This window comes from Zingiber officinale, chromosome 4A (genome assembly GCF_018446385.1).
Source record: "Zingiber officinale cultivar Zhangliang chromosome 4A, Zo_v1.1, whole genome shotgun sequence".
Lineage (NCBI taxonomy): Eukaryota > Viridiplantae > Streptophyta > Magnoliopsida > Zingiberales > Zingiberaceae > Zingiber > Zingiber officinale.
In genome coordinates, this window is record NC_055992.1 from 52,412,977 (window position 1) to 52,428,455 (window position 15,479).

A 15,479-nucleotide genomic window follows, 5' to 3' on the forward strand; every position below is an offset into this window, starting at 1 on the left:
AGTCCAACCAAAACTTAGAACAAACTCAAATCCACCCAATGGATTTTGTTCAAGGTAACACTAGCCAAGGGGGAACAAATGAAAATCTAATTCACGAAGAAGAACATCAGCTTCAAGGGAATGAACCTCTTCGAACCATAAGAGTCAACCCGAATCACCCAATTGACGAAATAATTGGTGATCCAGACCTATGAGTTCAAACCAGGACATCCTTCAGAAACCTAAGTCAAATATCCCTAATCTCAAAACTTAAACCCAAAACTATAGTTGAACCCTTTCTTGATCCAGACTGGATCATAGCTATGCAAGAAGAACTAGTCCAATTTGAGAGAAACCAAGTCTGGAACTTAGTATGACCACCTAAAAATAAAAAGGTAATAGAAACAAAATGGGTATTTAGAAATAAATTAAGTGAAACTAGGGAAATTACTAGAAACAAAGCTAGGCTAGTTGCTAAAGGGTTTAGTCAAGTAGAGGAACTTGAATATGATGAAACATATGCCCCATTAGCCAAACTTGAGTCCATTAGAATGGTACTTAGCTATGCAACCCATAAAGGGTTCAAACTTTATCAAATGGATGTCAAATTCACCTTTATAAATGGATTAATAAAAGAGAAAGTCCATGTAGGTCAGCCACCTAGGTTTGAGAGTTTAGACCATTTTGACTATGTCTTTAAACGAAAGAAAGCCTTATACGAACTTAAGCAAGCACCTAGGGCATGGTATGAAAGGTTGACCCCTTACCTAATCTCCAAATGATTCAACTAAGGACGAATTAACCCAATCCTATTTGTCAAATCAATCAAAAAATATATCTTTATAGCTCACATTTATGTAGATGACATAATCTTTGGATCAACTGTAACACCCCACCCTCCTCATTACTAATCCGTGAGGGCAGAGCGCTACTGGACTACTAACTTCACTTAATTAGGGTTGTTCATATGTAAAGATCAATACATAAACTCTCTCATCATGCAATTAACTAGCAACGGAAAACTAAATGACTTATCTATACATAATACTCAAGTATACGTTCCCATCTAAATCTACATATCAATCTAATCATGCTGAAATATATGTATTAATCTAAACATGCATGCATCCATTATACAACTCAGATGATAGGTCTAATGTGCATAACAATGAAGGAATCCTAAGTACATAAAGTCGTCTTATGAATTAAATCATCTATATGAATAAACCATCCCAATAGTCTAAATACAAAATATCTTAATAAAATCTTAAACTAGATCCCAAGGCTTCTATAGTCCGGGCATCACACATCCATCCGCACCTCCTTATCACCTTCCTTTGCCATAGCTTTTCCTTTCCTTTATCTGCAGTAAGAGGAAAATGCAACTATAAGTAAAATTGCTTAGTAAGCGCTATCTAACTCATAAAACTCGAATATGCATGTAACTAGAAGAAATCTAAAACTGAATGCTCAGAAAGAAATACTACTCATACTCATCTAACATCAAAGGAAACAAAGCATGCTGGAATGCTAAATCTGTAAAACAAATCCAAACAAACACGCTAGCATAAATGAAACCTGAACTTGCTAGATTTTAAACTTATGTGAAGCTTATTTCTTTTGTTTAAAAACTTATACTTTAATTCTTCAGGATAATAAGTTTAATTGAACTGATACATAAGCTGAGCTAAACTGATGCTAGGGTAATGCTGAATCTGAACTGTATTCACGTAACTGATTTGTGAAGTTTTGAAAACTATATTCATAATAGATAAAAATAATAATCAAACTGCTGATGGGCCCGACAACTATACTTGCTACGTGCGCATCCCTAACTAGACCCGAGGTAGCTAGTCCCGAATCTAGTAGGGTTTACTACGTTATCTAAGCCTAGGGACGACTATGGGAGCCAAACCCAAGGACAACTGAGAGTCCAGCATATTAGGTTATCTAAACCTAGGAAAGACTATGGGAGCCTAACCCAAGGACAACTGAGAGTCCAGCACAGTGCCATTGATAAAAGTAAAATACTTATTATCTTTTAATACTTCTAATATATAATGCCTCGACATTTTAACAATCACCTTGTGTGCCAAAAATCCCTAAAGTCTTGACTTTGGGATCCACTTAAGGCCTTGGCCTTTTTTATTTCTTTTCTTTATCTTTCTTATACTTTTCTTAAACCCAAAATACTGTTAGGGTATTTTTTTCATATGTATCTATAAGTAAAATTAACTAGATAACACTCAGTCATGCGTAGAACACAAAAGAAAACTCGAATATGATCTGCACTTGCTAACGCACGAGTTTCTTAAAGAAACTGCGCTAAAATTTTGCACTACAAGGGGATCTAAGCTGCACTAAAATTCTGCAGGGATAAACATAAGCAAACTATTTGTTCATGGTATGTGCACCCAAATCTATCTAGAAGCTTAAAGTTATCCTGAAGAACTAAACTCAACATAGAAATCAAATCTAAACTTACTTAATTCTGTCTATAGTTTCAAGCCTATCAAAGAATTCAATAACTCATCAAAATTCAATCTAGAAGCTAGCACACATGGTAGAGAACTAGATTAAAGTCCAGCACCTATAGCATAAATTTCATAAGCATAACTATTAAGAAAATTTCCAACTGAAGCATGCAAACACGTAGGGGAGCTATACTATTATTCAACATATGATTCACATAACAACTTTTGGAAGAGACAACTAAGAGCTTGCACACATGAAAGGGGATCTATAATAAAATCAACCCTACAGCATAATTCCGTACAATACTATTAAGCTATCCCAAACTCAATCGAAGACAAACATGATCATGACATCAAGACCACGATTCCCTTAACCATGCTCATCTTGAAAAAAAAAAGGAAAAGAACTTCAACATTAAACGGCCAAATGCATAAGAACCAATATCTATTCTGTAACGACCACCTTTCTTACTATATTATACTACTCTCTAAGGATAACCGTTACTTATCTACTAACTCTTCTACACCGGTGTGATCGAAACCACGAGGAATCCCTACCGAAAAATTTCGACAGAGTCTCCCCTGTACTGGTGACCATAAACATCAATACATACACAGTATACACAGCCACAGGCGGCTGGAATATATATCAATCCCTCATGCAGTTTAATAAGTGTCAAATACTAAAATAACTACTTATTACACAGAGACTCATCATAGCATGCAGTCTAAGACATGAATAAACTCAATAAAAACAAGGAATAAAAATACAATCTCAAATAACACAAACCATAAAGTACAACTCAACTATTTATTTTCCACTAAACATGAAACTCATAGCTTCCCAGATCCCTCCATAGTCCTGGCATCACACACATCCATCACGCATCCTCCTTGTTGCCTTCCTCTTTACACTTTAACTTTTCCTTTATCTGCAGTAGGAGGAATATAAATCTATAAGCGAAATACTTAGTAAGTACTAAACTATCTCACAAAACTCGAAAGTGTATAAGATGAAAAGGATGCTAAAACTGAAATGCTAAAAAGAAAAGCTAAACATGCTCATCTAATAACAAAGCACTAAAATAATCTGCATACTCATGATATACAAGAATGAATCTGTATGCTGGAAATGCTCAATAAACTCATAGGGAAAGTAAATGAAAACTAATATTGTATGCTTAGCATTATAAGAGCTGAACATTTCTGGTTCTAAACATAGGTGATACTTGTTTCATTTACTTATAACCTTATACTTGAAATTAAGATTTAACTTTCTTCTTCTCTTTCTTGGGCCCAGGCTTAGTATCATCTTATGCGCGCTCTCTAATAGAGACTGAGGTAGCGAGTCTCCAGTCCTATGAGGGTAAAGACCTCGGTCTTACCAGGGCCAAGACCTCGGAATTGGTCACCTGGATTTGTTTAACGACAACCTCGGAAGTCGGGTACTAGCCTCTTACTTTAATTTACTTATTATCTTTTCTAACTAGACCTTGGTCTTTTTCTTACTTGTAGTTACCCATAATCCTCAAAAGGTTTAATAGGGCACATAATTATTCCACTAAAATACATGGCTATTCATCTTATTAAAATATCAAAAACAACTAACTATATGCTTCAGATTAAAGAGCTATTAAAAGCTAACTAGTACATATATGTATATGTATCAAAACAAGAAACTAGAAACTAAATCATAATTCAATACTGCTCATGCTATTCGAATACTGCAAGTGTATCTAACAAGTAGAGAATTGCAACTAACTAAGCATGCTATAAAAAAATAAAGCAAGCAAATCAAACTACAAGATAAGCTTAATAGCTGTTCATGTTCAAGAAATTCAAGAAACTAACACTACATACTTTAAATGAAGGTTGTTCTTACCTTTCTGAGTAGCAAGGAAAATGCTAAACTCATTCTAACTAAATAAAGGGCTGTTCTTGCCCTTCTGAGTAGCGAGGAAAATGCTAAACCCATCCTAACTAAATAAATGGCTGTTCTTACCCTTTGAGTAGCAAGGAAAATGCTAAACTCATTCTAACTAAATAAAAGGAAAACATGTTTGAACTCTATAAGCATGCTACAATAAACATAAATCCAAGGAAAGCAAGTCTGAACTCTCTAAGCATGCTGCAATAAACATAAATCAAGGAAAGCAAATCTGAACTCTCTAAGCATGCTATAAATTAGAGCAAAGCTATGAAATTCTAAAACTGAATTACATGTTGAAAGGCAAAGGAAACTAAGCACCTGAAATGCAAGGAAACCAAACACTGGAATGCTAGATAAGGTAGAAAAATAAGCTAACTCCGAATCCTTATAACAAGGTTGTTCTTGCCCTTAAAACAGCAACAAACGATCTATCCAAACATACTAGTGTACCAAGTTGTGCATGCTCATTAAGTAGCAAGGAAAGCTAAACCGTGCATGGTTGTTCATGTTCATGGAGGTAGCAAGCAAAAACCAGAACTGCATACTAATAATTAAGGGCTGTTTATGCCCTTTTGCACGGCCCAAAGGAAGACAAACTTGCTGGAATTTATGGGCAGTAGGTAGACATACAAGAATACAACATTTAAGTGCTAAAGGCATGCTTAAAACATAACTACATGCTGGAATTAGGGGGTTGTTCGGATCATCATAATTGAAGCATGTCAATAACAAAACTCGAAATTCTCATGCCTATAGGTAGGGTTGTTCGGCTTAACAAACAGAGCAAGGAAAGAACCCAAAGCGATTAAATCCCTAGCAATATAATCTCTGTTCGACAGGTTTTGTAAGCAAGGAAAGAAAAACCCGAATACTCAAAGACAACCGAAACTACCTGCTTAAATACAAATTGTCTCTGCCAATTGGGAAACTAGCTACAAAGTCCAACCGAAAACTTAGAATACATGGCAAAATATCTAAGCAGCATCTGAAGAAAAGAATGAACAGCAACCCTAGCATAAAATTCTACTTGGCACAGCAAAATCCACAAGCAAGGGAAACGGAAACCCTAAATTCGGAGCAACTCCTACCACAGGTGAGTAGTACTTACAATGCTTTCTTAGACTTACTGCCGAAGGAGAAGAATTCTAGGGTTCGGAGACTTGCAAGCTTTCGGCCTCTTCTTGTGCCCACACGGTCACCTTGCCGAGAGGAGCTCGGATCTGTGAAGAACTCACGGAGGAGGGTGTTCGCCGGCCGCCGGAGTCGAAGCTAGGCTTCGTTTTTCTTCGTTTGGCAAGATCGTCGTCGTCGCACGAGAAGAGAGAAGAAGAGGGCTTCGGGTAAAAGAAACCTAAACCTTTTCTTATAACTAGGGTTTTTATTAATTACTACATCTTAAATATTATTCACTCTTTCCTTAATTAACAAAACTCTTGCAGAACAGTTGGTTAACCACAATTTGACCAGTCAAAGGTAGTGGTTTTGAATTCTCAGCCGAGCGTTTTATTCCCCTTTTATTTTAACTGTTCCTAACTACTGCTTAAATGTATTTCGTTCCATATTTATTCACAAAATCTTTGCAGCACAGTTGGCTGGCTGGATTCGATTAAGGCACGGTTCAGGTCCGAGGTCCACGGTTCGAATCTCGGCTTGGACGTTTTTTTGTCAAAACTTCTTTCGTTTAGTAAAAATACCAAACAACCTCCAAAAATTGCATAAAAATACTCTAAAAATTTCTAAAAATCTCTAGAATATTTTAAAAGCATTTCTAAATATTTTTAAGGACATTTAGAACTCGAAATAGGGAAAATTGGATCATTACATACTCTAAATCTTTCGTATATACCCTTGCTATCTCAAGGAAAGAACCTGCACAACATCATTAGACCAAACCTAGAACTTCATAAGAAACCCAATCCAAATCTCATTCTTCCAGTTAAGAAATCTGAACTAAGCTCAACCGTAGATAAATCGATCGCCACAGAGCCACGGAAAACCTTCTGAAGAACATCGAGCTTCTTTCATACAGCAAATACTAGCTAAATTTCGAAGCCAAATCACATGAGCAAGAACCCCTGTGAAACCTCGAGCCAATTCCAAAAACACATCTAGAAAGAGGCCAATCGAAAAGAACTCATGTAAATTCGAAAACAAAAAAGAACAAGAACCCGGAGCTAACCTACCGTAGGTGAGGAAGCACTTACCTTTGTTCTTTGACTCACAACCGGAAACAACTTCTAGGGCTTCGGCCAGCTCGAGATCCAAGCTCTTCCTCATGTCCACGAGCTCTCCTCGACGAGAGGTTCTTGAGGCTACAAAGGAACCTCGGATTGATCTTTGGTCGGCCCCGGAGACGAGGAAACCTAGCTGCCTTCGGTTCCGCCGGAGCTCCACCGTCGTGAGCAAGAGAGAAAAGGAGAGAAAGGGTTTCAGCCACAGAAATTATCAAGCCCTAAGTTCCCTTCTTATAATTCCAATATTCTGTTAACTATCTTAAATAAATTTGCTACCTTTTCTAAACAGAACCGCCCGCGTGAACACTTGGTCAGCCCCGCGTTGCTTAAGGCTTGGCTCGTGGGTTCAAATCTAGGTTGCAACCCTTTTCTTCCTATTATTTCCTGTTATTAACTTCTACTACTTAAATAAATTTCATTCCCCTTTTAATCAACAACACTCTCTGGAACACTTGGTCAGCCGAATTCACTTAAGAGTTGGCTCGGCTGAGGTCTCCGGTTCGAATTTCGGCTTGGACATTTTTTTGTCGAAATTTCTTTCGTTTAGTAAAAATACCAAACGACCTCCAAAAATTACATAAAAATACTCTAAAATTTCTAAAAAACTCTAGAATATTTCTAAAGTATTTCTAAATATTTTTAACCACTATTAGAACTCCAAATGAGGAAATTTGGGTCGTTACAATCCCCTATACCTTATAAAAAGTTTGTCCTCGAACTTAGAATAATTCCGGATATTTCTGTCTCATACTGTCCTCACGCTCCTAAGTAACTTCCTCGTGCTTCTGGTTCTAAATGACTTTCACTAATGTTATTTTTTGTTCCTTAGTCTCTTAACTTCTCGATCCTCTATCATTCATATTGCATCGTACCCATTAGTGGTCCTTGGAAGGCCTGTTATAAAGTCTCTGGAGACCATAGGTGCATTAGTCACACCAAATGGCATGACTACAAATTCGTAGTGTCCATATCTGGTCCTGGAAACTGTTCTGGGTGTATCACTTCCTTTCACTTCCAACTGATGGTACCCAGAGCACAGGTCTATTTTAAAGAATGTTGTCGCCCCCCTTTAGCTGATCAAATAGATCATCTATTCTGGGAAGAGGGTACTTGTCCTTAACTGTTACTTTGTTCAGCGCTCTAAAATCTATGCACATCCACATAAACCCGTCTTTCTTCTTAACATCTAATTATGTAGAGAGAGAAAATCTGAAATTGTCTCTATACTCTCAAGACAAATAAAAAAAACATATAAAGACAATCAAGAACTTTTATCTAGCTTAAGCACATATAAACAAATTCTTCTAAAAATTTCTCTTTACTGTAGAGAATAAGAAAAGCATACTAAAAAATTAAATACTTTCTTACTTGAAGACAGCAAGGTTGGTGCTGATGTGTGATGCTGGAGAATAGGAACTACTTTGATACCAACTGTAACACCCCACCCTCCTCATTACTAATCCGTGAGGGCGGAGCGCTACTGGACTACTAACTTCACTTAATTAGGGTTGTTCATATGTAAAGATCAATACATAAACTCTCTCATCATGCAATTAACAAGCAGCGGAAAACTAAATGACTTATCTATACATACTACTCAAGTATACGTTCCCATCTAAATCTACATATCAATCTAATCATGCTGAAATATATGTATTAATCTAAGCATGCATGCATCCATTATACAACTCAGATTATAGGTCTAATGTGCATAACAATGAAGGAATCCTAAGTACATAAAGTTGTCTTCTGAATTAAATTATCTACATGAATAAACAATCCCAATAGTCTAAACACAAAATATCTTAATAAAATCTTAAACTAAATCCCAAGGCTTCTATAGTCCGGGCATCACACATCCATCCGCACCTCCTTGTCGCCTTCCTTTACCATAGCTTTTCGTTACCTTTATCTGTAGTAAGAGGAAAATGCAACTATAAGCAAAATTGCTTAGTAAGCGCTATCTAACTCACAAAACTCGAATATGCATGTAACTGGAAGAAATCTAAATCTGAATGCTCAGAAAGAAATACTACTCATACTCATCTAACAACAAAGGAAACAAAGCATACTGGAATGCTAAACATGTAAAGCAAATCCAAACAAACACGCTAGCATAAATGAAACCTGAACTTGTTGGATTTTAAACTTATGTGAAGCTTATTTCTTTTGTTTAAAAACTTATACTTTAATTCTTTAGGATAATAAGTTTAATTGAACAGACACAAAAGCTGAGCTAAACTGATGCTAGGCTAATACTGAATCTGAACTGTATTCACGTAACTGATTTGTGAAGTTTTGAAAACTATATTCATAATAGATAAAAATAATAATCAAACTGCTGATGGGCCCGACAACTGTACTTGCTATGCGTGCATCCCTAATTAGACCCGAGGTAGCTAGTCCCGAATCTAGTAGGATTTACTAGGTTATCTAAACCTAGGGACGACTATGGGAGCCCAACCCAAGAACAACTGAGAGTCCAGCATACTAGGTTATCTAAACCTAAGGACGACTATGGGAGCCCAACCCAAGGACAACTGAGAGTCCAGCACAGTTCCATTGATAAAAATAAAATACTAGTTATCTTTTAATACTTCTAATATATAATGCCTCGGCATTTTAACAAGCACCTTGTGTGCCAAAAATCTCTAAAGTCTTGACTTTGGGATCCACTTAAGCCCTTAGCCTTTTTCTTTCTTTTCTTTATCTTTCTTATACTTTTCTTAAACCCAAAATACTGTTAGGGTATTTTTCCATATGTATCTATAAGTGAAATTAATTAGATGACACTCAATCATGCATAGAACACAAAAGAAAACTCGAATATGATCTGCACTTTCTAATGCACGAGTTTCTTAAAGAAACTGCGCTAAAATTTTGCACTACAAGGGGATCTAAGCTGCACTAAAATTCTGCAGGGATAAACATAAGCAAACTATTTGTTCATGGTACGTGCACCCAAATCTATCTAGAAGCTTAAAGTTATCTTGAAGAACCAAACTCAACATAGAAATCAAATCTCAACTTACTTAATTCTGTCTAGAGTTTCAAGCCTATCAAAGAAAACAAGAACTCATCAAAATTCGATCTAGAAGCTAGCACACATGGTAGAGAACTAGATTAAAGTCCAGCACCTATAGCATAAATTTTGTAAGCATAACTATTAAGAAAATTTCCAACTGAAGCATGCAAACACATAGGGGAGCTATACTATGATTCAACATATGGTTCACATAACAACTTTTGGAAGAGACAACTAAGAGCTTGTACACATGAAAGGGGAACTAGAATGAAATCAACCCTACAACAAAATTTCGTACAATACTATTAAGCTATCCCAAACTAAATCGAAGACAAACATGATCATGACATCAAGACCAAGATTCCCTTAACCATGCTCATCTTGAAAAAAAAAAGGAAAAGAACTTCAACATTAAACGGCCAAATGCATAAGAACCAATATCTATTCCAAATCTTTCTTATATACCCATGCTATCTCAAGGAAAGAACCTGCACAACATCATTAGACCAAACCTAGAACTTCATAAGAAACCCAATCCAAATCTCATTCTTCCAGTTAAGAAATCAGAACTGAGCTCAACCGTAGATAAATCGATCGCCACAGAGCCACGGAAAACCTTCTGAAGAACATCGAGCTTCTTTCAAACAACAAATACTAGCTAAATTCCGAAGCCAAATCACATGAGCAAGAACCCCTGTGAAACCTCGAGCCAATTCCAAAAACACATCTGGAAAGAGGCCAATCGAAAAGAACTCACGTAAATTCGAAAACAAGAAAGAACAAGAACCCGGAGCTACCCTACCGCAGGTGAGGAAGCACTTACCCTTGTTCTTTGACTCACAACCGGAAACAAATTCTAGGGCTTCGGTGAGCTCGAGATCCCAGCTCTTCCTCGTGCCCACGAGCTCTCCTCGACGAGAGGTTCTTAAGGCTGCAAAGGAACCTTGGATTGATCTTTGGTCGGCCCCGGAGACGAGGAACCCTAGCTGCCTTCGGTTCCACCCTAGCTCCGCCGTCACGAGCGAGAGAGAAAAGGAGAGAAAGGGTTTCGGCCACGGAAATTATCAAGCCTTAAGTTCCCTTCTTATAACTTCAATAATCTGTTAACTATCTTAAATAAATTTGCTACCTTTTGTAAATAGAACCGCCCGCGTGAACACTTGGTCAGCCGCGCGTTGCTTAAGGCTTGGCTCGTGGGTTCAAATCTCGGCTGCAACCCTTTTCTTCCTATTATTTCCTATTATTAACTTCTACTACTTAAATAAATTTCATTCCCCTTTTAATCAACAACGCTCGCTGGAACACTTGGTCAGTCGGATTCGCTTAAGAGTTGGCTCGGACGGAGGTCTCTGGTTCGAATTTCGACTTGGACATTTTTTTGTCGAAACTTCTTTCATTTAGTAAAAATACTAAACGACCTCCAAAAATTACATAAAAATACTCTAAAAATTTCTAAAAATCTCTAAAATATTTCTAAAGTATTTCTAAATATTTTTAACCACTATTAGAACTCCAAATGAGGAAATTTGGATCGTTACATCAACCAACTTAGAATTTTTACAAGAATGCATAACCCTGATGGAACAAGAATTTGAAATGAGCCTAGTAGGTAAATTAGCTTACATTTTAGGATTAAAAATTAAATAAATAAATGAAGGTAATTACATTTATCATCAAAAATATATTAAAGAATTAGTTTAAAAAATTGGAATGGAAAATACTAAGGAAATAAAGACACCTATGAAAGTTAACATAACCCTAGATGATGACCCTAATGGAAAATCTGTTGACTTAAAATACTATAGGAGTGTCATAGGTATCCTACTATACTTAACTGCAAGTTGACCTGATATTTTATTTGTAATTAGCATGTGTGCTAGATACCAAACATGTACTAAAGAATCACATTTGACTCAAGTCAAAAGAATTTTTAGATATCTTAAAGGAACATCGAATATAGGAATTTGGTATCCTAGAAGAACTAATTTTGAACTCATAAGTTATTCTGACTTAGATTACATTGGATGTAAACTGGACCATAAAAGTACAAGTGGTGGATGTTAGCTACTTGACCCATCACTTGTCAGCTGGTTTAGTAGAAAGTAACACTGTGTTGCCTTATCTACTACTGAGTCAGAATATATAGGTATATGAGAATGTGTCACACAATTATTATGGATGATGCACACTTTAAAAGATTTTAATTTAAACCTTACCAAAATAAAAGTACTCATTGATAATGTTAGTTCAATCAATTTAACAAAAAACCCTGTGCATCATTCAAGAACTAAACACATTGAAATTAGACATCACTTTATCAGGGGTCATATCACTAAAGGTGATATTGAACTCAAATACATTGAGTCTATTTCTAACTTAGCTGACATATTCACTAAACTCCTCCCTGAAAATGAATTTAGTAACTTACGTCGATAATTAGGAATGTGCTTAATAGACTAGGATTCTTGAATTGCAAAATTTTTTTCAAAATTTTCTTTAAAATTCTAGGGTAAAACTTTTTATTTATATTTCTCAAACTTCCCTATTTCTAGACTTTTAAAAATCAATTTTAGCCTTAGTCTAGATCAAACCCTTAGAAAACATGCTCCTATAGGTCTAGAACTTGAGCATCTCACCAACACATTAGGACTACCTTGTTTGTGTGTTGCTAAATTTAGAAAGGGGTGAGATGCATAGGTAGCTTGCTTGGACTTAAGATGCTTATATCAGTGCATCAACATAAATTGGGCGTTAAATACCAAACAAATAGTAATCATGTTAAGTATTCCAGTTTAGTCAAACACTAACTGAATACAAATAACTTAACCTGACTAACCAAGTGAAAACTGCTATCTTCTGATAGTCAGTAAGTAACTAATGGTTAGATATTTAAGGAATTTTTTTAACGTCAGGTTCAAGGGGAGGATTAATTCAAATTATTTTCATACTTAGTAAAACTATTTGTAACAAAATTATTTTCTCTTCTTTGAAAATATCTTGCAAAATTATTTTTGAAAAGTGTTTTTCATTTCCTTGAACATACTTTAGCAAAATTGTTTTAAAATTACTTTAATTTTAGAAACTTATTATTCTGAATATTACTTTAATTTTTCAAACTTATTTTTGAAAATTGTTTTGAAAATAAGTTAACTTACAAAGTTAGTAGGTTTTTGCCTTAATATTTTGCAAAATATTTTTTTGAAAATATTTTTTTTCAAGTTAAATTAAAAACTAATCTATGTTGACAATTATGAAAAGATAGTAGGTTTTTGAATATGTGTTCAAAAGTTATTGTAACGACCACCCTTCTCACTACTCTCTAATGTAACCGTTACTTAACTACTAACTCTACTTAACTGGTATGATCGAAACCACGAGGAGTCCCTACCGAAAAATTTCGGCAGCACCTCCCCTATACCGGTGACCATAAACTGAGATACATATATAGTATACATCAACCACAGGTGGCTAGAACATATATCAAACACCCAAGCAATTAAATAAGTGTCAAACACCAAAATATCTACTTATTACACAGAACTCATCTCAGCATGAAATCTAAAACATGAATGAACTCAAATGACATGAAGTATAAAATACAACACAATTGTTTCTTATCCACTAAACACAAAACTCAATAACATCCCAAGTCTCTCCCATAGTCCTGGCATCACACATCATCCGCGCCACTTTGTCGCTTTCCTTTCCTAAATCTTTTCCTTTCCTTTATCTGCAGTAAGAAGCTCCATTGTGCTATCAATGTCTTGAACCAAGCCTAAGCATCCCAGGGCTCAGTCGCGCCTGAGAAACTTTCCGGCTTCAGCTTCAGCCACTGGATGAGGTATGCTTCTTGTCTTCTAGATGTTGTGGTGACTTCCAGGGCAACTGATGGGACTTCAGTCACCACTAGGGTCTCCACATTGATGATTGGGGGAGTGGAAGGAACTAGCTATTAATTGACCATCAAATTAGCAATCACTTGTTGCTGCTCTACTACTTGTCTCTGAAGTTGAGCAACAACTTTAGAGAAATTAGGCCCAGTTGTTCTAGGCTCTTTGTTCTCCTGTGCTCGGTCCTGAGTTCGATCGGTACGGGGACGTCCTCTTCTTGACATCTAGTTATACAAATAAAAAGGTTTGATTTTTTTTCTAACCTTTCTAAACATTCACATTTGTATATGAAGAAAGAAAACAGCTAAAAAAAACTCTTATCTTACTTAAGTACTTATAAGCAATCACTCCATACTGCAAATAATAATAATAAAGGAAAGAAAATAAGAAAGAACTTAAATACTTTCTTACTTGAAGACGGCAAGGTTGATGCTGATGTGTGTGTGATGCTGGAGAATAAGACTTGCTCTGATACCAACTGTAACGACCACCCTTCTTACTACTACTACTACTCTCTAAGAGTGGCCGTTACTTAACTACTAACTCTACTTAACCGGTATAATTAAAAACCACATGGAAACCCTACCGAAAATTTTTGACAGAGTCTCCCCTGTACCAGTGACCAAATCAATAATACAAACAACTATACTCAGCCACAGGCGGCTGGACATATATTTTCACAACCACGCAGTATAATATCACAAATAAAAAAGGAAACTACTCTAGCAATAGCAAACAACTATATCACTCCATCAATAGAACCCAACTATAAGTGCTGAATAAACTTAATTACAATTTCAACTCATAATAACATTTAAAGAAAACTAAAAGAACTCCCCTTTTATTTCAACTCATAATAAAACAAACCATTTACCCCCACCAGTAAAAAGAACAACAATCTTTACGCTAGCATTCAACGGAACCTACAGATTTCACCATTTAACTTCTAGAATTCAAAATTATCTACAAGCAAACTCTAAGGTTTCATGCAAGGCTTCGGAACAAGGAAAGGAAACAAGGAATAAACTTCGGAGATATCTCAACGTTGTATACCATGATCCGGAAGCAAAGAAAACAAATTAAACCTCCTTCTTTATAGAATTAAATCCCCACTGCAAGGTCAAAGTTTTCTAAAACCTAACAATTCCCCTTTTATTTCCCTAATGAAACTCACGGCATTTGTACCCTTTTGATCCTCACGGCAGAACTTCAAAAAAACAAACAAGAGAAAAACTCTAAATCAATGCCACAAGGAGGATTGTTCATGCTCGGCAAGGAAAATGAAGAAGGCAAAATCACGGAACTACTCCTACTGCAGGTGAGAAGCAACTCACCTTTGTTCTTTAACTTACAACCGAGAAGATGGCTGCTAGGGTTTCGGATAGGTGAAGATTCCAGTGATCCCTTGCGGCAACACCTTCTCCTCGATGAAGGGGTCTCGCGAGTGTGAAGATCTCACAGGGAAAAACCCTCGTCGACCGCCGGAGACGAAGCTAGAGCTTCGTATTTCCTTCGCTCGAGCAGAAGTGGCGCTGTCGCACGCAAGGAGCAGAGGAGAAGAATTTTGAGAGAAAATGTTTTGATTTTCCAAAAATCCAAAACCTAATTCCCTTTCTTATATTCGGGTTTAATCAAAACTATGCTATAAACTTAATTCTCTCCATATAAGGTTAACAAAATCGTGTAGCTCAGCTGGTTGGGCTGGTTTTGCTTGGGTCACAGATCGCAGGTTCAAAACTCGCTGCAATCCCTTTTTTTTTCCGAGTATTCTCTATTACTAACTTCTACCTTATATATATTTTATTCCATATATAATTAACAAAACAACTACAGACCGGTTGGTTGGCTAGGTTCGGCTGAGGTTCGGCTCGGGTCAAGGTCTCGGGTTCGAGTCTCACCTTCAACGTTTTTTATCAAAACTTCTTTCTTTTTGTAACCCTACTAAAC